Source organism: Maniola jurtina, chromosome 18, assembly GCF_905333055.1.
Source record: "Maniola jurtina chromosome 18, ilManJurt1.1, whole genome shotgun sequence".
Classification (NCBI taxonomy): domain Eukaryota; kingdom Metazoa; phylum Arthropoda; class Insecta; order Lepidoptera; family Nymphalidae; genus Maniola; species Maniola jurtina.
Window position 1 is genome coordinate 475,583 of NC_060046.1, and position 21,449 is coordinate 497,031.

At 38.5% G+C, this 21,449-nt stretch overlaps 1 long non-coding RNA gene across 2 annotated transcripts; it reads left to right on the plus strand.

The window, feature by feature from the left end:
- The first annotated feature begins 10,209 nt into the window (after positions 1-10,209).
- On the plus strand, positions 10,210-19,299 carry LOC123874216. 2 transcript variants are annotated; one of them, XR_006797858.1, is made up of 3 exons: positions 10,212-10,245; positions 11,709-11,710; positions 19,177-19,299. It is a non-coding gene; the product is annotated as an uncharacterized LOC123874216 (long non-coding RNA). The 2 variants fall into 2 exon arrangements; XR_006797859.1 differs by lacking the exon at positions 11,709-11,710 and having other exon boundaries at positions 10,210-10,245.
- Positions 19,300-21,449: the final 2,150 nt, after the last annotated feature.

Consider the following 21,449-nt stretch of genomic DNA (forward strand, 5'->3'; position numbering starts at 1 on the left):
GCCTTCTATTGAGAGAGTCTATGGGTTCGATCCCGGGCATTTTATTATTCGATCACGGGTATTGCATATTAGAGTTCATATGAGACTTCATTAGCAGATGAAACAGTGGGTTTAAATAAAAAGAGCAAATCAGTATAATCGCCCAAATTTATTATGTCACTTCACTAAACACACTAATACAAATCACTCATTGCTTTATTACTATTGTTACTTTGTTACTATTTATATAATTTACACTTGTTTACACAAATGGACATAGTTTCAGCTTACAATGCGTACGATAGAACAATAATCCTAAAAGTGAGCTCGCATAGCTTTATATGGCGTTATCCCCACCGAAGGCATTCGGCAGTGGTGGCGGAGTTGCGTTCGGCTGTCAATGGCGCTGGCGTTGATTGGCTGTCATGGCGGCAGTAGGCTATGATTGGCCGTCTTGGCGGTTATCGGCTGTAACAGGCGGTGATTGGCCAGCTTGGCTTGACTCGGATAGTCTGGTTGGCGTTGGCGCGTTGCGATTGGCTGAGGCGGCGTGGCGTTACATTCGGCCGTCCTGAAACAATGAATTGCTCCCGCAATGGGAAAATGCTTGGTTAGCTTTCTGGTAGACAATAGCTCAACAAGGTCTTCGGTTTCAAGTTATTTATCGGAACAGTTAGCACTGTTGGATATAAGAGCCGTAGGCGCTGTGATATGGCTTTAAAGAGTCTGCTCAGGCATGTACAAGCTTCGTAGCCTCGAAACCCCTTAACACTTCGAGTTCTCTTAATGCCTACCAGCTTGGTTACGAAAATGAACCTGAGTAAATGCTATCAGTGTTTACTTCTATCGCAATGCTTGTGGGGACTTGCCACTAAATAACTAAATTCCTTTGTTATAATTAAATGAAATATTAATTTTGTCAGTTACATTATCTAGTTAGCTTTATCCTATCGCTTGCTATTCTTTACCGAGCATTTGCCTTGTTACGCATAACCATCCCGAGTTCGCTAATTTTACATTAATAGTAACATGGCATCCTGACCTAGGTAAATACCAAATTATGGATATCACATTCATTGAGAGTATTGTCAGTAGTCCAAATAATATCAGTTAACAGTTTGTCCAATCATTTTATTCGCAGTTTCGCTAGGACCTGTGGCACAACGCGTTTAACATGGTCTGGTTAGTGCTTGGCTTGGCTTGACTAGGCACTTGGCTCGTGGTAGTATCATGGAGGTCAAAACATACCTAACTATTAATCAGTCGACACTCGGAAACTCTAAAATGTCTACTAGTAAAAGCATTCTTATGCTCACTTTCTAGGATGTCCAAATAAGGCAAATTATGTATAATATTCTACGAAACTGATCGGTTTCGGCTAATAACAAATTTCGCAAAAGCATCTGTAATAATCAAATTGTACCTACACTACTGATGAGCGATATCCTTTCGCTGTCTTACAAAATGGTTTTACAAAATGTGGTTAGTATGAACTCTACAAAATTCTAATCCAATGCCATTGGTCTGTGATCTAAACTGCAATCTTATCTACTTTAAAACCAAGACGAAACAAAAGAACATTATTTAATTTATAAATTATTATCGTTTTCAGTTGTACTATTTTTCCACGTTTTACTTTAAAGACATTTTTGAAAGAAAAAACCGTCAACAGACTGGCTTGTAGAAAGAAAAATAGCTTGTAAATAGCTTCTCGTGAAGCTGTGAATGTTATTACTCTGACTTGAAAAGGAATCTCACTTAAATCCTTGCAGGGAGATCTCTCAACGAGCAACGAGATGAAAGTACTCCTATCGAAAGTAAAACTTGGCTTTCGAAAGTAAAAATTGGCTACCGAAAGTAAAAATTGGCTACCGAAAGTAAAACTTGGCTACCGAAAGTAAAACTTGGCTACCGAAAGTAAAACTTGGCTACCGAAAGTAAAACTTGGCTACCGAAAGTAAAACTTGGCTACCGAAAGTAAAACTTGGCTACCGAAAGCAAAACTTGGCTACCGAAAGTAAAACTTGGCTACCGAAAGTAAAACTTGGCTACCGAAAGTAAAACTTGGCTACCGAAAGTAAAACTTGGCTACCGAAAGTAAAACTTGGCTACCGAAAGTAAAACTTGGCTACCGAAAGTAAAACTTGGCTACCGAAAGTAAAACTTGGCTACCGAAAGTAAAACTTCGCTACCGAAAGTAAAACTTGGCTACCGAAAGCAAAACTTGGCTACCGAAAACAGTTCACGATTGAAATAACAGTTTTCTATTCCATTCCTATTCCCTACTATGTAAGCTACATAACCAGGCAGGCATACTAACACCAACTGAACTCAAGATATTGTGTAAAACGTCAGTCTAGTCGGCTTAGTGAAAATTCTTACGGTACGTCCGGTCCACCTGACTAACAATGAACGGCACAAAGCTATATCATGGTTATAATTAAAAGTGCCACTTGAACTTTCTACTTACATTATGATTGGACCGACAATCTTAAGGTAGAATGATGAAATTGACTCGATTGAAAGTTGGCAAAAGTACGTAACATACATGCTGCCTACAAGCACTACTTTTTTTCTAAAATGACAAAAGCATTATCAAAATCATAAGGATATCTAACTGGTAATAGTTATTATTACGTTTCCTCCAAGTGCCCAATTCTGCCTACATTACACTACCTATTTGTATTTACTCTTTTATACGCTGTGCCACTGGCTTGTATATTATACGAGACAGTTCCAAAGCCGTGAGTAAGATCTACTTACTATGCTCTCAATCATTCAAAGAATGTGATTTAAACTACAAGTTACAACACGTACAGACTTCATAAACACTAACTTTTAGTAAAAATAAAAGAACAGTCATACCATACAGCATAAACGCTTAACAGCGCTTATGTCACCCCAAATAGGCAACAATGCGGCGGCTTATAGATACCCATTGGCTGCAACCCTGCATCGTTAGCGCGCCACGATGTGGTGCCTTGCAGTGACGCGCTCGGCATTAGGCACACAGCACACAGCAAAGCATCAGTGGTGACCATCGTAGGCGATGACGTTTGCACTTCACGAACTCACTCAGTTATTACGCGTAGAAGTTGAGGGTAGGTTGCCATCGGGCGTAGAAACCATGCACGCTGCAGATGAATGTACCTCCGGTTCAAAACTCTTCTAAGGACCTTCCGGGCCCCAGAAGTGGACGATCTTCATTGTCGCTTGATTTTTACACGATGATTCGTTTCATCCTTGCGGATGAACAAAGTAGATGGCATGTCTTTGCCGACTCGTTAATTGGCGCGATTATGCATCATAACTTTCTTTATTAATCCCACTTCTGAGATGAAACAGTGGGTTTAAATAAAAAGAGCAAATCAGTATAATCGCCCAAATTTATTATGTCACTTCACTAAACACACTAATACAAATCACTCATTGCTTTATTACTATTGTTACTTTGTTACTATTTATATAATTTACACTTGTTTACACAAATGGACATAGTTTCAGCTTACAATGCGTACGATAGAACAATAATCCTAAAAGTGAGCTCGCATAGCTTTATATGGCGTTATCCCCACCGAAGGCATTCGGCAGTGGTGGCGGAGTTGCGTTCGGCTGTCAATGGCGCTGGCGTTGATTGGCTGTCATGGCGGCAGTAGGCTATGATTGGCCGTCTTGGCGGTTATCGGCTGTAACAGGCGGTGATTGGCCAGCTTGGCTTGACTCGGATAGTCTGGTTGGCGTTGGCGCGTTGCGATTGGCTGAGGCGGCGTGGCGTTACACAGTATAACAGTGTAGTCCAGCAGTTTCTATTATTGTCGAGTCGAAAATTGCTGACGTGTTATTTACCGTACCGAAAAGAACCAATTGATGTCTATTTTTTTCAAAAAAATAGAGCAATTTCTGAGCAAAGGTAGAAATATTATAAACTAGATGATACCCGCGACTCCGTCCGCGTGGATTTAGGTTTTTTAAAAATACCGTGGGAATTCTCTTTGCTTTTCAAAGTCAATTTCCGGGGCGTAAGCTAACTCTGCACCTTTCATTAAAATCTGTTCAGCGGTTGAGCCGGGAAAACGTAGCAGACAGACAGACAGACACACTTTCGGATATATAATATTAAGTATGGATTATTTTAAAATTCGCTTGACCTTGTTAACTTATGTTTTCCTGGTCTAATTTCCAGAGTTCAGCTTCGTATCTAAACTGCAATACAGTAGGTACCTGCCATATTATTACACACACTGAATTCCCGTCCATTTGAAACGAAGCTGCAGAATGCTTAGACCGTTTAAAACTGCTCACTGCAGTATTAGCATTGCAAATGAGGCACAAGTTTGTGTTGTAAGGTTTAACACACTAACAGTGAGGTTTTCACTGTATGCCTAAGATTTAAAAGGTTCTGAAAAGTTTTCTGTATATATATCATCATCCATACTAATATTATATAGTGTGTCTGTATGTCTGTTTGCGATTTTGATAAGTACAGCGTTAGCTTAACATCCTGGGGAATGTTAGCTTACATCCCGGTATATTTAAAAGTTCCCACGGGGAACTTATTATGTAAAGGTAGCTTGCATCCCGGAAATCAACATAGGTTACACTTAATCCGGAAAATCCGTTTAATAAATCAAAAGCTACGCGAACAAAATCGTGACAACACAGTCTTCGCAAGCATCCTACTAGGTATCCCTGTTGAAAATCAGAGTAGCTTCAACAATGTAAGATTGTAAAAGGACGAAGTCAGAAAAGTATTTAATAATGAGATTAAATAGTCTTTCATATAAAGCGGAAGTATTTAATAAGGTACAAGGAAGCGCTGTCAAAAATGCCCCCTGTGATATAAAATCTCGAGAGCTTCATACTACAGCTGCTGCCGACATAGTTACACGGAAAAATGCTCCCCTCCCCTCACGTTGTCACCTTGGGAAATTTTACAGTCTACAACATATTCTCACCTACGGCGCCGCTGGTATTTCATAGAGCTCCTTGCTTGTGGTACAAGACATAAGACATAACGACAATAAATCATATTTTAACAACTATTGTAAGTGATTTCCATTATACAGTCTCAACCGCCGAGTCCTTATGAAAAAAGACCCCGGATGGGTTCGAAACTAGTCGGGCTTGTGACATCGATAAATCAGACTTTGTTAACTAGCTTTCGAAAAACGTAAAGTTGTCACTTGCTATAAAGGTGAAGGAAATAGCGAGGAAACCTCCATGTCTGAGAATTCTTTAAACCCTTCCTTATTCCAATAGTAGATCCGTTCTCAGTAGTGAGCCAGTCATGGATTGATCACAATGATGAAGAAGACGGTAGTCCTTTTTTATTTAATCCAATGATTTTGAAGTAATGTAAAAAAAATCCAAAAAATGTAATGGTACTAAGCCTGGGGCTCGATCACCAGTTCGATCCGAAGTTATACTCGTATGTGCGTCATAAGCAATTATGTAATAACACTTGTTTTGACGGTGAAGGAAAACATCGTGAGGCCAATCGGCTGGCTTGTACATTATCGATGACTTCTCATGGGCGATCTCACGTGGCACTTGGTCTGGACATATCAATTGAGGGCTGCAATAGATGCCCCCTTACATGAAAGCACAAGAAAGGCCAGAGAGGAAAGAAAACGCGTAGTCGACCTTGCCACATAGTCACGATTATGACTGCTATGTCAAGAGTATAACAATACATATCTATGATAACAATAGAAAGAAAATGACCAGGTGAAAACCACAAAGGGTCAAATAGTATAGCTATATTCTCGTATCGCCTATGACTCAGACCGCGTCTTCACACGTTCGCGTTTTACAGTAGACTCTGATATGCGACTCCCCGGAGGCCGCTCGCAAAATAACTTTTAGTGAGGTATTTTTATTAACCGTTCGCTTTGAGTATCGCAAATGGTGGATTGAGCGATATTCAACTTTGTAATGCCTGAATTATTCATATTCCCCGCGTTAACTTTCGTTGAGAGAGCAAAATGTTATATTTTGAATATTTTAAAAATGGAAATGAAGTTCTGGGCATTCTTTTTTCTTTATTTTGTTGATATGTTACACTGGATGTATATTTAATATTATGAACTAGCCGATGCCCGCGACTTCGCCGGCGTGGATTTAGGTTTTTGAAATCCCATGGGAACTCATTGATTTTCCGGGATAAAAAGTAGCATATGTGCTAATCCAGGATATTTTCTATCTCCATTCCAAATTTCAGCCAAATCCGTCTAGTTGTTTTTGCGTGAATAGTAACAAACATACACACACACACACACACATACATACACATACACACACACATACGCACATACACACAAACTTTCGCCTTTATAATATTAGTGTGATAGTCTGATGTATGTACTTACAGGCATAACGCATAATCTGAGTAGTTTCCTGCGGTAGCGGAGCGGTGCGGGAGGGGTGCGGGAGGGGTGCGGGAGGGATGCGGGAAGGGTGTGATGATGTGATGCGAGAGCTCAGTGTTTCGTCTTGTGACAACTGTCATCCTCCCGCACCGCCCCACTACCGCAGGAGCCTACTCAGTTATACGCTATACCTATAACTTTTATTTATTTTATTTATTTATTTATTATGAGGTACGCCCACAGCATGTTCACAAAACACTTAAAAAATACAATAGTATAGTCTTATTCAGTGTGACACACCACTTACGGGCACACACAACTTATGCGGGTAACACAATGAATAAATGACCGATCGCATAATATTAGTATATAATAAATTTGGAAAAATTATATAGCTCCGAAGGATAATAAAACAAAGACAAGATAATATTAACAAATATTTCCTAAAAATAATGACTGAATTTACTTATTTCTAAATATTTATTATCAGTTTTTAATTATTAACTATGCAAATAAATGTGATTGAAATAACTACAAAATTAATAAAATTAATAACTGGCCGATTAATTTCTCAAAACAGAGACAGCCGCCGCAATACGTTTTTTAAAAGTAATCAAACCCTGCCGAAAAATGTCGACTTCCTCTTGAGCGCAGGTAAGCTCATTGTAGATACGGTAACTTTGATGCAAACATGGAATTCCTAAATACATATTATGTATACATAGCCTTCTTAAGTTAAACGTCCAAGTAAACTGTACCAGTGATTTACAGGAAACGTCGATTTTGGCAGCTGATGACTTCACTGTAATATCCAATACTATACTAGGTACTATACTGTATATAAGTCCTGAAAAGAGCCAATTTTTAAAAGATTCACTTTAGAAACTGAAAACTGTCGAGTACGATCTGTTATCCTACTCTTTTTTGCCATTTTGTATATTTATCTATAGAATAGAACAAAATAGAATATATTTTTATTCAAATAAACTTTTACAAGTGCTTTTGAATCGTCAAAATAATTAACCACTGGTTTGGAATGCCGTGCCATAACGTTTGCCATGGGTACATGATCAAGTTTGCCGGTCAAGTTTGCGGCGGGCGGCGTTCAGTAAATTTGACGGTGTATGACTATCAGTACAGCTGTTGACTGGACGCCGCTTCAAGTCCTCTGCAAACTTGACGGCCAACTTGATCGTGTAAGGCCAGCGGCGAAACTTAAAAAGAAGGGGATATAACTAAGAAACAGAAGCTGACAAATTAAAAACAAAGTGGTAAAATAATAAAAGAGGCGTCCAGACTTCCCGAGCCGGCATTAGCGTCGTCGCGGTCCTTATCTCGCATAAAACACAATTACGTCGCTGCAGAGCTCTTTACTGCTGCAGTCTGGAGCACTTAGTAGTGTGCGGTCTTGCGAGATTTGCCAGTTACGTGCAAGCTTATAAACTAAAATTCCATTGGCGGTTCCTCTGGTACTGCAAATGTTCATGGGCGGCGGTAATCACTTCACATCAGGTGACCCGTCTGCTCGTCTGCTCGCTATTTTTTATTAAAAAAAAAGTGCACCGGGCACCCAGGTGTGGTGAGGATATACTTAGTTGTGGAATGTAATTATAATTACTAAGCATTAGTCATCTTGCTGGTATAACTATAGCCATAACAGGTGACCCGTCTGCTGGTTTGCTCGCTATTTTTATTGGAAAACCGGCCAAGTGCGAGTCAGACTCGCGCACTGAGGGTCCCGTACCTCCAACTGAGGGTATTTTTTCCAACATTTTTCACGATAACTCAAAACTACTTAAGTAATATAATAAGTATTTTTAAATAATAAGTATTTTTTCAACGTTTTGCGGACGGGAAGTACCTACCTTATAGGTTTCTTGACAGACACAATGGACGGACGGACGGACAGACAGACAGACAGACAACAAAGTGAACCTATAAGGGTTCCATTTTTCCTTTTGAGATACGGAACCCTAAAAAGATACATTTTAAAGCGGATTCTTTGTTCAAAAGGCTCTAAAGACTATAAAAAATTAAAGAAGCATCTGAAGACAGCGCATTACGTCGTGGTTGCGAGCTAACGTAAAACACAATTACCTCTCTGAGAGGTTTATGAGCCTCACAGTGACAAACAGTAAGTTTCCTGGCCGACACTCTTATTACATCTAGCCTTGTCGCCTTATAAACTGGGATTTTAAAGTTGAAGAAGCTTCAAGTTTTTTGAAATTCTTTGCTATCTTTCTCTATTTAAATAACTTCTGAAATTTGAGGAAATATTTAACCCTCGACCCAAAAAGATGGGTGTTATACTCGTAAGTTTGACGTTTGTATCTGTGTATCTGTCTGTGGCATCGTAGCTCCTAAACTAATGAACCGATTTTAATTTAGTTTTTTTGTTTAAAGGTGGCTTGATCGAGAGTGTTCTTAGCTATAATTCAAGAAAATCGGTTCAGCCGTTTGAAAGTTATCAGCTCTTTTCTAGTTACTGTAGTAACCTTCATTTGTCGGGGGTGTTATAAATTTTTAATTTACACTTGTTAACATCAGTGAATAAAAATTTAAATGTTTCTGCATACTTAATGTACCTACTAAAAAACCGACCAAGTGCGAGTCAGACTCGCGCACCGAGGGTTTCGTATTCGGGTATTTTTATCGACATTTTGCACGATAAATCAAAAACTATTATGCATAAAAATGAATAAAATCCTATTTTAGAATGTACAGGTATGGCCCTTTCATATAATGATACCCCACTTGGTATAGTTATCTTGCTTTGAAAATTGAAACACGTTTTAATTTTTTTTTAATAATGTAACCACAAATTCGCGGTTTTCAGATTGAGGTACGGAACCCTAAAAACTAAAAAAAATCCTATAAAAAGCACAGACACTTGCCAAAAAACAGCTTATGTTTAAAAACAGATAAAACTTAGCGCACGCTATGGACATCTCTCATGCAGCGATAACTAGTAAATCACATACAATTTATACCCTGCACTGCAGACACCAAGAAAACAAACAATTCTTAGACTAAATTTTAGTTAACTGGAGATTCTCCGTCAGTACTCCCATACAAACGTAGTTTGATTCTCATTTGAATATTAACCAATCAAACTCGATGTAATTTTGTCGGAACGTTCTAAAACTATTATCTGTTCGTGGTTTGTTTTATCATAAAATAGCGAGCAAGCGAGCAGGCGGGTCACCTGACGTTAAGTGATTACTGCCGCCCGTGAACATTTGCAGCACCAGAGGAACCGGCAATGCGTTGCCGGCCTTTCAGAAATTTGTTGGTCCGTCCGGTGAATAATCCGTTGTAATCTAGTGGGAACATCCCCGATGGTAGTTGATTCCACAGTTTGCATGTGCGTGGAAAAAAAGGATTTGATGCAACGGGCAGTCGAAGTGCACCAGGCACCCAGGCGGTGAGGGTGAAATTGCTTGCGGTGGCGTGCGGTGCGGTGGTAGAAAAAGGAGGGTGGAATGAGGTCTAACAACCCTTTAGCCAGTTTTCCGTAAAAATATCCAGATTTAAAGACGTGGACTTAAAGATTTGTATGTAAATTCTTGACACCGTGTAACTTTGATACTTACTGAATATTTTAACGGAAATCTGGAAAACCACAGACGTAGAGATTAGTCCCTGAAACGTATCTGCAAATTCCATTGAGTTTGTTGGGTTAGTAGAATGCCGGCCTCCCTGGCACAGTGGTAAGCGCTGTGGTCTTATTAGTGGGAGGTCCCAGGTTCGATTCCCGGCAGGGATTTGGAATTCCATAATTTCTAAATATCTGGTCTGGTCTGGTGGGAGCCTTCGGCCGTGGCTAGTTACCACCCTAACGGTAAAGCCATGCCGCCAAGCGATTTAGCATTCCGGTACGATGCCGTGTAGAAACCAAGTTAGCCCACTTCCATCTTAGACTGCATCATCACTTATCCCAGGTGAGATTGCAGTCAAGGGCTAACTTGTATATCTGAATCAAAAAAAAAGGTAAGTAGGTATTCAAATGAGAGCCAACCTACGTTTGTGTGGAGCGTGTGACGGGGAGACCCCTCTTAAAGCTGGGGAAAACACCCAAGGGGGGAACGCGGATGTGTTGAAAGTATTTCGTTGTTATATTAAAAGCATAGCGCCTACAGCGAGAGACGACAATAATCTTTATTTACTTACTTATAATATAATAAAACAAATAATAAATAAATAAGCCTTTTATTTTCTCTCTTCATTTTACATTTGGTTTTTAAATTATTATTATATATTATTAAAACATTACATTAAACAATTATTATTAAAATAATCTTACAATCATTGATAGTTTTAGAGAAATAAAAAGATTAACAAAAACTAAATTACATTATTAAAGTAAAATAAAGTAGAGTATTATAATATAGTTAACATTGATTTTTTTGAGTCTATAAGTTAAAAAAAAAAAGAAAACAAAAGCGCGTACCGTGGCGCGCGACTCGTTACAAAGTTACCCCCACGGCTGAGGTTATCTCGCTTTCACGAACAATTGAATAATGAAATAAAGCGTTGAATTATATTTCAGTTTCGCTGTAAGACTTGGGCGAATACAACGCGGGACGGCAACATGTCCAAAGGCTCCTAGTAGTTTTTTTAGAATTCTTTATTGCACACAAATTATTATTATTCACGTTATCATAATAGGTAGCTTTAGTACTTTTAGTCTGTTCTAACTTATTAATGTTCGTAGAAATGGACTGCATCTAAAACGGACCAGTAATTGAACTATATTAAAATTATCTACTATTATTGTGCTAGTTCAGTCCCCGTTGAATATTTTCAATATTTTTCAAAAAAAAAAGTAAAGTTTTCAATAGTTTTATTCAAATACCGCTAGCCCCGTTAAACGGGGACAGACAACGGGGACAACGGGATGAGTTTTTAGTAATTTTATTCAATTCCCGCTGTCCCCGTTACCAGGGGCACGGCATACTGAGACAATGAGACTACACGATAACATGAACTATGTATAAACAATAATCTTGTATAATCGACAATAACATAAACTGCACACGCGGTCAGTTCTACCGTACCGTTGCCATCGCGGTTTGCGTTTGACCAGGTCTTGACCCTGCAACGCCGGTGACGTATCTACCTTGATAGTCGGAGAACTGGTTGGAAATATTGAAGAGGTACTTCATGAAAGAGATATTGAGGGGTATAATTATGGCCTCTGGATTTAGGCGACGCAAGACCATGGCGTATGAAAGCCCCTACAAGAAACCTATGTCCAGCAGTGGGCGTCTGCCGGTTGATGATAGTGGCCTAGCGCATATCAATCGATCATGCTGATTAAGCAACGTTGACCCAAGTCAGTAACTGGATCAATGACTTTAGAAGTCTGAATTCGGCATTCTCGTTTCCTCTGTGGCTCGGTGAGTTAAGTAATACGTCGCTCGGTCCCGGAGACTTAATAAGTTACCTAAAAGTTGAAATCTTTTTTCTTATTCGTATGCAGAAGGATTTGTGAGCCCCACGCATTATTATACCAACATAATACTACAATTTTATTGTGATTAATGGAAGGGTCACCACCCTCAGCAATGAGGATGCAAACAGACCATCTAAAACCTCGAACTCTTGGACTATGAGTTTTGTTTTCAAAGCGACATCTACTTGTGAAAGTTGGAACTTTCAGCGTTTTAATGTTTCCGCAATGAATAATTACATTCATTGTGTATTTTGTTCTATATTCAAGCTTCTTAGGGTCCACGCTTAGAGTCACGGAGTAGCGAATTTATTTGATAACACCTTAAACTCACCTTGATATTCTTATATTATACCTACGGTTAATTTATTAAACAGGACTTCTAAAGTGGTGCAAGGATGCCTCGCTTACCGAGAGTTGCATTTTGTATCATTTGTAGTAACTTTGATTGAGAATTATTCGAGAAAAACATCGATGTAGATAGGTATACAAAACTAAATGATTATATTTTAGAAGTTATGAGATAATAAATAAACACATAAAAACATCCTGAAAATATTAACCTCCTTTTTTGGGTAGTCGTGTAAAAAAGAGTAAATTGTTAAAAATCTGGGACAAAATTCACAAGCCTATCCAGTTTATTTGGGGACTGCGGAGGCGGGAGGTGGGACTTGATCACATTACTTCAACTTCGTTACGGTAACACTAACCGAAAGAATCAGTTTACGTCGGGCAGCGCGCCAAAATATTATTACGGCCACAGGAAATGTTATTTCGGCTCCTTAAAATACGTGGCCATTACTATTTTTTATTAGCATTCGAAACACAAAATTGTTTGTGTACAACTTATACGATATAATAATAATATTATTATGCAAGATAAAGTTAAACTGTCTGTCGCTAGGTGATTAACATTGCCCTATATTTATATTTATGAGTTCAGAAGTTTTAAGGGGTTCCGTGCTCCAAAAGGAAAATCAGAACCCTTATAGGATCACTTTGTCGTCAGTCTGTCTGTCGGTCTGTCTGTCTGTCTGTCCGTCCGTCCGTCGTGTCTGTCAAGAAAACCCATGGGGTACTTCCCGTTGACCTAGAATCATGAGATTTGGTAGGTTTAGGAAGGTCTTATATAACACAAGTAAAGGAATAAATCTGAAAACTGTGAATTTGTGGTTACATTGTTTAAAAAAAGTGTTCAATTTTCAAAGTAAGATACTATACCAAGTGGGGTATCATATGAAAGGGCTTTACCTGTACATTCTAAACCAAATTTTTATTTATTATTATGCGTAATCGTTTTTGATTTATTTTGCGAAATGTCGGAAAAAACCCGAGGTCGAAACCCTCGGTGAGCGAATCTGACTCGCACTTGGCAGGTTTTTTTAAATATCAATGAATTTTACAAAATGGCAAACGTAGCGTATATTAGAGCCAATAACGAACAATTCCGGCGCGCCGCCACGCAAGTCGCAATCACATTCGATTGTGATGCAAATAGCCCCTAAATTGTAGACTGCGGAATACCCACCACTGCTCCAATCTAAACAATCTTTCTCTTCAGATGCTTTTCCAAAGGAAATTAATATTTTATTATTTAAAACTACAGAATATATTTCTTATGACATAATTTAGTTTTTAATTTATAATCCGGTGTTTGACAACTAGTCAAATCAGTGTCTTTTTTATCAAACGTCAAAACACGCGCTTAGTATGCGAGCTTCTATGGAATACTGGCGTGTGACGTCACAATGCTTTGACGCGCTTTTTTTAGTTTAATCGATAATTTAAAATGGTTATTACACTTAAAACTATGTGTTCGATGTTTCCCTTCACCACTAAAGTGATATTTAATAGCTTGAAACGCGCATAACTCCGCATAGTTAGAGATGCGTGCCAGAAATCGAATACGGGACTTACCGCATAGAAGGCCGTAGGCTATCATCACTATAAGACAGGTAGCTACCTATTTAGTGGTATTAACAAAACTGTCAAACAGAGCATAAGTTGATAAGTTGCACTGTCAGAGTCAGCTACACAGTTTCAGCGCTGCGAACTCCACCGCATGCAATCACATTCAATTGTGATGCAAATGGCCCCTAAATTGTGGATTGCGGAACGAATTGCTGAGACACTGAATTTAATTTAAATATGCATTACTGTACACAATGATAAAAAAACATAAAAATAAAACATTACACAGCAAAAACAGTAAGTAGTACAATTCGGCGGCCTTATCGCCTTAAAGCGATTCCTGCCAGACAACCACGTATTGTTCGTTTACTAAGTACATCTTATTTAATACTTGTACTTTATAACTAACTGTCAAACAGAGCATAAGTTGATAAGTTGCACTGTCAGTGTGAGCTCCACAGTTTCAGCGCTGCGAACTCCACCGCATGCAATCACATTCAATTGTGATAATTTAGGGGCAAATGGCCCCTAAATCGGGGACTACGAACCGGATGACACTGTGTCGTTTCCTAGTTACATCTTATCTATTCTTCTTATCTTCTATATCTTCATATTTAGAAACATCTTACAATAAATAAATCTAATCTAACCTTATGGATCAGAGTAACTGGTATAGCTCAACGGTTTGAAGTGGCAATTTTGAAAAACCAATAGACGAATGTTCTTGAATGGCAACCTTGCACCGGAAAGCTTAACCAGGTGGACGTACACATCAAATGCAGCAGGGAGCCGCTAGATTCAGGCGGCGCCAGACCGAGGCGTGTGGAAGTCCCTGCAAGAGATCTAATGTCCAACAGTAGACGTCCATCGGTTGATACTGATGATGATGACGCATACAGCTGACTGCTAAAATCATACCCTTTTTGAAGTAACTCAAACCCACGCAAATCGAAAATCAAACAATATATGAATTTAAGTCTTTTACAACAAAATTACTACTGTTTTAAGCCTAAGTTAATAACAAAACAGCCTAACCCATTAAACTTTATAATACCCCAAAACTATTTAACTAAAAGCGTCATCTTAACGCCTCAACTCGTTATAAAGTTTTTTCAACCAAGTCCGCGGCTATCTCGCTTTCACGAACAATTGAATAATGAAATTAAGCATTGAATTATATTTGAATTTCGTTTCAACTCCATGAGCATGTTCCCATTGAACCTGTCTTGCTGGGTCTGTGTATACGAGAACCGGCGCCGAAACGCAAGTAAACATACATTAAAAGAATGGAAAGTCCTTATGACAATGAAATCCAATTTCAGAATACACAGTATGTTGGAATGTAGTATTTTAACTAGATTAAAAAATTTAAACGAACCATTATTCTGTACCTACATATTATTAACAGCCGTTGACAGTTGACACTTTGATTGTAGCCTTAAATAAACTTTATTTAGAAGGGGTATAGCAGTTTTATTAAACCCAAACCTTTCATCGGTTTCCACACGGCGCCATACCGGAACACTAAGCGGCACGGCGGCACGGCTTTGCCGGTAGGTGGTAACTAGCCACGGCCGAAGCCTCTCACCAGATCAGACCAGACCCGGGTTTGGTATTTTAGGGTTTTATTTCAAGGTTCTGTCGGGAACCGAACCCGGGATCTCCCACTAATAAGACCACAGCGCTTACCCACGCTCCAGGGAGGTCAGAAGAGCTGACGTATCGGCGTAGCACAATGGGAACTTACACCCACGTAGCCGGATGACGCATCTCCCTTTTGTTTTGTTTGGTTAGTGACGTCTATTAGGAAGTTTCACGGTTTTAATGTTTCCTTTCTGAATAATTAGATTGTGTATTTCGCTCGACGCTACAGTGGGAACAGTATGACTGTATACAATGATTTATGCATCTTGTTCTCGAAACAATACGAGTATGTTCGAGGAATAAACAGCAATAAACATAAAGTTGCTGCGAATCAGGAATCGACAATAATATCGCATCTTAGTAGAGTTGTAAGTTTATATGAGGCCAAAGTTATATATTTACACCTAGGATTCCAAAGTTTTAGCATTTAAACTATATCGTGATTATAATCGTAACCATTCCATCAGCCTCTTTGCGTCCACTGCTGGACATAGGCCTGTCCAACGCGCCACCAAACGCGATCCTCCGCCTTCCTCATCCACCCGCTCCCAGCCACTTTCTTCAGGTCATTGGTCCAGCGGGCTGGAGGTCGTCCCACACTGCGCTTACTAGTACGTGGTCTCCACTCCAGAACACGTCTGCCCCATCGGCCGTCGTCGGTTCTGCGACAAACATGACCTGCGCATTGCCATTTCAGCTTGTTAATCGTGAGTGATTATCCATTATGGCTAGTTTACACTTTGATTATTGCGAGTGCAAGTGTTTAGTACAGGTGCTTAGTGATTAGTACAAAATACGTGTGGACTGCATCTGATTAGCTGAAGGTGTATGGCACCGGAACCTTTGGTTTCTACACGGCATCGTACCGGAACGTTAAATTGCTTGGCGGCACGGCTTTGCCGGTAGAGTGGTAACTAGCCATGACCAAAGCCTCTCACTAGACCAGACCAGAAATTAGAAATTATAAATTTCCGAACCCCAGCCGGGAATCGAATCCGGGAACTCCCACTAATAAGACCACAGCGCTTACTACTGTGCTTGGGAGATCGTTAATATTTTTTAATGTATGCGCTATTCTAAAGCCTTCAACTACCTATCCAGTACAGTTTGCAAGTTTATTAAAGTGACTAAAACAAAAACTACAGGACTAAAATGTACCAATTTATCGTCGACAACGAGCAGCGTCGGCGATGTAATCATATTTTGGCGCCGCGCCCACCGTAAACTGATTTTGGGGCCACTGCGGTAACAAAGCTTGAGTAATACGATAAGGGGACCCTATAAAATGCCGTCTCCATTAAATTCAAAACGCAATTACGCATGGAACGCATTGCTATCAATAATAAATTATAATAAATATAAATTCACCTACTTTTTCATCTTCGTTACTCTTTCATTTTCATTTGTGTTATAATTACTCGTTCGTTTTTGTACAAGATTTAACTTTCATGCATATTAATTGTCGTTTAAATATTTAAAATCATATGGGTAAAGCATTTTATATTGTACATATTATTGTAAATTTTTATTAAGTTTTATTTCACAAATTCTGTGTATATCTTCTTTAATGCATATATTTATTTAAGTATAGTATAATGGTTCAGGAATATTATACAACAAGGTTTCTGCGTAAAAACCTAATTATCAAAAGATTATTATTATTAGAGAAAATATTTAGAGACTCACGAAGTATTTTAAAAATGACCTCTGTCTATACCTAATAATTAGAATTCAATCATTTTAAAAGTTTAACTTACGTCTAATTTTAGCGCCAAGTAGGTAATTTACCGAAACAATACTATATATAATAAGATACCAATCAAGCGCAATAAAAACATATCATAGCACACCTTTTCCCATTTATACCTTCCCACAGTTCGCCTCGGCAATCTAAAGATGTTTGCCCAAGGGTCATCAGGAGATAATTTTAACGGTAGCCGCGCCTACGGGGATTTGCGAGGGTCGGCGTGTAATATCCGCAATGTGGATCGGATGCTGGAAACTGAGTAGGTATTTATAGAAAGATTTATATTCATGTATGAGCTTTTCCAGCATCGTTTTCAGTCCATATTATAGATTTTCTAAGTTTTTGGCTAATTTCTTTAAGAACAATCTATTTTTGGAATGACCTGCTCATTGCCACTTCAGCTTGATCCTTTGAGCTATGTCGGTCGCTTTTGTCCCTGAGATATTATGAGGGGAAAGGGTGGATGAGGAAGGCGGAGGACCGTCTTTGGTGGCGCGCTCTTGGATCGGCCTATGTCCAGCAGTGGACGCATACAGGCTGATGGAATGGAAAGTGTAACTAACTGGCGACTTCTTCGGTGTGAATTTAGGATTTTTTTTTAATCTCGTGAGGAATCTCTGATTTTCCGAGACAAAAAGTAGCCTAGATAATATTATGTCCTTCTCTGGGATGCAAGCTATCGTTATAAATCGGTTAAAAAGATGAACCATGAAAAGCTAACTGACAGGCATACTTTTGCATTTATAATATTAGTATGGATTAATCAGTTAACTAAGTTATACTAAGTCAAAGAAGCTGACTTTGTCTGTCTACAAAGTTGCAATAAAGAATGAATTGCTCGAACAGCGACGAGCTTGCGGTTCGGTCCGCACTTTGCAATTTAGGAGCTATTTGCATCACAATTGAATGTGATTGCATGCGGCCTCAGCATGCAGTGGAGTGCGGGGCTCCGAAATACACATGCTAACTTTGTGTATGTGCAATTTGTGCCCTTAAGTGTACACTTCTTACGCGCTTCTCCATACAAACGCCTAAGTACTTGCGTATTACACTTATTATTTTTATTATATTTTATTTATTACAGTAAAATCTACAGTAATATAATATAATCTAGTAATATAACTTTCTTACAGAAACATGGCCAATTACAGATTTTCTCTACAAAATTAACAATTTGCGTTAGTAAATTAAAAACACTGTTAAAAACACAAAGAAAAAAGCAATTCTTATTCTAAAGGTACATGTCACACTTTACTTCATAATAATTTCAAATATCTTTCGTGTGTGTACAAAAATTGTTTTCGTTTGGGAAAAATAGGCGTAATTCCAAACATCGATTTGAATTTTCACTCTGCCGTCTATGACTTAAAAAATCTTGTATCTCAAGCAAAATTTCATTCACCTGGCCTCTCTCGGGGTAAGGTGTGGTTAGAGAGAAAGGGTAACAATACGCACAGATATTCAATTATGTTGAAAATAAATAACAGTCATGATTGATTCTCTTTAATATTGAATTCGAGCCCCATAAACTACCGCTATACAAAAACATCACATCATTTTATTACTAAAGTCCAAGACCCTATATTGTGACATCTTTGTAGATACGATTTTTGTTAAAAATAGGCCTTCTGTATATAGCCATATATTAATTTAGTTCAATGTCCATAACTCTTCCATTAAAGCTATGAAATAATAGCTCTACATTCCACATTTGCGGCTTTTCCTAGTTATTCTATTTCTGCTCACTTTGACACTGTAATTAAATTCGGCCCAGCTATTAAAATTAATTGCAAAACTATTCGTCGGACATCCCGCTAATTGGCTGAAATTAACAAGCGAGCCTTTGTCGTTATTCTAACTCGGTTTTAATTAAGTGTTTTAAATATCATTTAAAATTATGGATAGTGTTTCGAAGTGAATAATTATTACCTTTTATTAGGAAAAGGTCTAATTAATAAATAATAATTAAAATAATAATTATCTTTTACTAGGAAACTTTAATCATAATTATTAGGTATTATAAGCAAGGAATCCTGGCATTTGGTACGATACCGTGGCCCGTGTAGAAACCAAAGGGGTATGGGTTTAGTAAAAACTGCCACACCCTTTCCAGGTTGGCGCGCTTCAATCTTAGACTCCTTCACCATTTACCATCAGGTGAGATTGCAGTCAAGGGCTTTTTTGAATAAGAATAAAAATCTTGGGCCTGCGAAGGACAAAAATCCCTTATCTTTAACAACAGTGTTTCGCCAGTCCATCGTGTTAACCTAGAGTTTGAGTTTTTACATAGTTATTTTTAACCCCGACCCAAAAAGAGGGTTGTTGTAAGTTTAACGTGTGTATCTGTGTATCTGTCTGTGGCATCGTAGCTCCTAAACTAATGAACCGATTTTAACTTAGTTTTTTTTTTTTGTTTGAAAGGTGACGATTTTTACATAACTCCGAAAAGTTAGAGGTGCGTGCCCGGATAGCCTCAATCTCCCGAATGAGAGGACGACGCGACGTCTTAACCAATAGGCTATCCGAATATAATATTACTAGCTTATACCCGCAACTTCTTCCGTGGGGACTGCACAATTTTCAAACCCCGATTTCCCACCTTTAGAAGTTGAATTTTCAAAAATCCTTTCTTAGTGTATGACTGCGTCACAATAGCTATATGCATGCCAAATTTCAGCCAGATCCGTCCAGCAATTTGAGCTGTGCATTGATAGGTCAGTCAGTCAGTGTTCAGATATTGTATATTGCGAATAAATGCCCGTTTTTCTTGCAAAGGAGCGTATTTATGGACGTAAAATCCCTTCGAGATTCTAATTCCAGTAATTCAACTCCGTCTAAGTGTCCAACGAACAATTTTCTTTTTCATAAATTATAATTGCTTTCTCTAGAGACCGAGTCTGTGCCGTGTTATCTTTCTTATTTTATCTTGCCTATACCTATCCCATTTTTCCATGGCTAATTTAAAAAGATAAATAAGTCGCTTCTCGTAGTTATGTTCTTACTAGAGATAGAAAATTTCACTAATAGACAATTTGTAACACTTGCTACCTTACATCATGTTTAAAAACAATTACATTTATTCCGGAACTGATAAAGTAGGCTTGATGGTGATGATGATAATTATAACGTACCGTTTGGAACTCCATCTACAGCATAATATTATTGAGATGCTCGTAAAAGGCAAGGCATTCTCCATACACAAGTTTTTGCAGTATGTCAACAATTAAACAACTCGGAAAGAAGACTGATATTTCACGGTACGATGTAATACGACCGGTCTGACAGTGAAATAATCGTACAGTAGGGCAACGAATTTTTTAAATTATTACGGCGACAAATAAAACGGTGTATAAAAGGTTTTCCGAATAGCCCACCTACATTTCTTTAGTGCTACCGATGCCATTTGCACGAAAATTAATGTGTGATTTTGTGGCTCTTGCTCTGGAGCTTTACAGCGCAGACTAAGGCATATAAAAAGTTTTCATGCTATGTTGTGATGCCATACGCCATCGATCTAATACATTCTTTGATCCTTGTATCCTACAGGCATATACCGCAATCGAAATAAAATTCTCTACGTAAATTGAGTATTCTAATAGCGGCTGAGTCTCTTGTCGACTTTTCTTGGGTAATCAGATAAATAATTTTTGATCTTGATTAGTTTCGATTGTGCTAGCCCAACTGTTCGATTACTAAACCGTGTCTCTCCGGGCTTTTTATGTAAATAAATACCCCCAACAATCCAAGTTCGACGTTTAAGTTTCCTGCAAAAAATACGAAGTAGGACCTTGTTTTACTTTCACTTTGAGAATTTGCTCTGGGATCGTAATTATTAGATACTTTTGAACTTTTGCTCTTCCCAACCTTCGGCCGGGTTTGGGTCTTACTGTTTTGACCTATATTTGAGGTAGTAAAATTCAGACTTGTCTTTGCACAGGTTTAAAACATCAATTAAAAGTATGCTCCTCAAAAGTTATATTACACAATCGAAGAGCTTGCATCTCAAAGGCTTTTTTGAGAACAGAGAAAAATTCCCATGGGATTTTAACTTAAATCCACGCGGATGAAGTCGCAGGAATCAGCTACTTAGCTATAAATTCCCTCATATCATCTCCTAATGATATAAAAATATAACGGTTTCTCATGCCATCAGAAACTCCATACGATATTATGGTGTATGTCGCTACTATACCGATGAAATGAATAGAATATTAACAAGGGTCTTCGATGTGGCGCAATGAATAAACGATTTGAAGGGGTCCTTTATTACCTTCCTCCGAAAATACCTACCCTTTTTAGGTGCTAGGTGAAGTTAAGGTGAACGATGAATTACTTTTTACCATCGCTG